Genomic DNA, 2,663 nt, shown 5'->3' with positions numbered 1-2,663 from the left:
TTCAGGGGTAAGACCTGTTTTCCCGACGTCTAGGATTAAGAGGATTATGTCTGCTACGGTCTGATCATTTCAGTGGAGACCTATTGGGCTATTTCTCACCCATGAAGTGGCGACAGCGAGTTTCCTCCCTCAATATCTTTGTGGTCCGACGCCATGTAACCGTAAATAAAATGTGTTGAGTGCGTCGTTAAATAAACCATTTCCTTCCTTCCCAGAAACTATAGGGGGATTTCAGTGGGAAAGAACCTGTTTTCCCGACCTCTAGGATTAAGAGGATTATATCTGCTACGGTCTGATCATTTCAGTGGGGACCCACTGGGCTATTTCTCGCTCCGGCCAATGCTCCACAACTGGTGTAACAAAGGTCGTGTTATGTACTATCCTGTCTGTGGGTTGGTGTATATAAAAGATTCCTTGCTGCTAATCGAAAAGAGTAGCCCATGAAGTGGCAACAGCGGGTTTCCTCCCTCAAAATCTTTGTGGTCCTTAACCGTGTTTGACGCCATATAACCGTAAATAAAATGAGTTGTGTGCGTCGTTAAATAAAACATTTCTTTCCTTCCTTCCTCTTTAAAAAAAAAAGAGAAGAATATATTAACATGATTAATGACAGTGCTATTTGCTATCTGTTTGTTTCTATTTCCTCGGGGTGGGGGGGGGGGGGGGGGGGGGGGGGGGGGGGGTTGTATTCACAAAATGTTCACTGTTATTTTTGAAGAATTAGCCATATGGTCAAAATGTGATGATCTTAATTAATTTGCAGCTGCAAATACCTGTATTGTGTAATGCTAGTACATTTTTTTTTTTCAATGTTTTTTGTATACGCTGTTAATAAAACAGACGTTCTTTCTTGGTAAATGAAGTTTGTACTTAATTTGTATTTGGTCTGTTGTAGTAATATTTAATATATAGACTTCTACTATTTGCATTATGTTTTAAATGGATGTTTTGCTTACATATAATATTTTGATTTAACCAATGCTTTCACAAATCTATTTTGTATTTTGTAGGGCGAATATTACTGTATTGATCTATGGCGACGTTAGAAAATAAAAATTCTGAACTTATACATGGGCGAAATTAATTACATAACTAAAAACGGGATCCGGGACGCGTAATCCCTCTCCTAAATCCTAGCCAGACTGTGCAAATATGTCCACTAATCAGCTCTATTTTATCAAACCAGTTAGTTTAGAATTAAATATTACAGTTATTAACTGTTGAAAACGTGAAAATTTAATATCGATTTAATAAACAAATCTATTAATATGTTTACAAATTCATTAATTAAAATAGTTACAAGTTATTATCAAGGATATGTCCGGTTTGAAATAATTATCAGTTGTTAAGAAGTTCGGTAAACAAATTTAAAAAATAAAAATCCCCCCAAAAACCCACCGTTCATATTTCCGGTAAATGAAAATCCCTAAAATTGTGAAAGGTGAATGGCTCTCCAAATTGTACACCTGTTTTCAGAGAAATGTTTATTAGCACGGGTTAAAATACGTTTCTTGGAAATGCTGGGATTGTGTGTCCTGGAATCTGGTTTAAGTCGTTTGAACTTTACGCTGATACTTTATCGTATTTGTTTCCTAGAGAAAGACTGCAGACAATTATATGCCTTCCTTGTGGAATAGGCTTGGGTAGTCAAGCCCAAAGTACTATAAATTATTATGTGGTTTGACAACAGTATTAATAAAGAGTTCCATTAGAATTTTAAAAACCAACAAAACAGGCAATTACCACCTGTTAACAATTAAATGGACATCGAAATTAAACTGTTAGCGAACGAATGAGAGAGAGAGAGAGAGAGAGAGAGAGAGAGAGAGAGAGAGAGAGAGAGAGAGAGACAGACAGACAGACAGACAGACAGACAGACAGACAGAGACAGAGAGGGGCAGAGGCAGAGACGTAGAGAGAGAGGCAGAGACGGAGAGAGAGAGGCAGAGACGGAGACAGACAGACAGACAGATATGAGTGAATGAGTTAATATTTAACGACACCCCAACAGACAGACATGAGTAAATGGATGAATGAATAAAATACATCAATAATTGGATGTCAAAAAAAGGTATATTACGTTCAACATCAATAAAAAAAGAAAAGTAATAAAATGATCAATAAATCCGAGAAAACAATTCTGTGAATGACGTATACCAAAAATAAAATCTTCAAGGAGACAAAAATAAACATGACATGGTCGGACTTTAGAAACAGCGTATGGAGTTTTGGTAAGCATACGTCAATATTGCAACGAACTAAATGCAAAACGAAAAACATATTTGAAAACACTATATTGTTAAATGTTTAACATTTACGTCATACAGAAACTTGTGCTGTATTGGCTACCATCAATTCAAGGAAGAGGGGCTTAGCTCAGTGGTACAGCGCTCGCCTGATGCATGATCGATCTAGGATCGATTCCCCTCGGTGGGCCCATTGGGCTGTTTCTCGTTCCAGCCAGTGCTCCACAACTGGTGTAACAAAGACCGTGGTATGTACTATCCTGTCTGTGGGATGGTGCAGATAAAAGATCCCCTGCTGATAATCGAAAAGAGTAGCCCATGAAGTGGCGACAGCGGGTTTCCTCTCTTAATATCTGTGTGGTCCGTAACCATATGTCCGACGCCATATAACCGTAAATATAATGTGTTGAGTGCGTC

Source organism: Gigantopelta aegis, chromosome 14, assembly GCF_016097555.1.
Source record: "Gigantopelta aegis isolate Gae_Host chromosome 14, Gae_host_genome, whole genome shotgun sequence".
Lineage (NCBI taxonomy): Eukaryota > Metazoa > Mollusca > Gastropoda > Neomphalida > Peltospiridae > Gigantopelta > Gigantopelta aegis.
The sequence above is the reverse complement of the archived record's forward strand: the minus strand, read 5'-3'. Positions refer to the sequence as shown.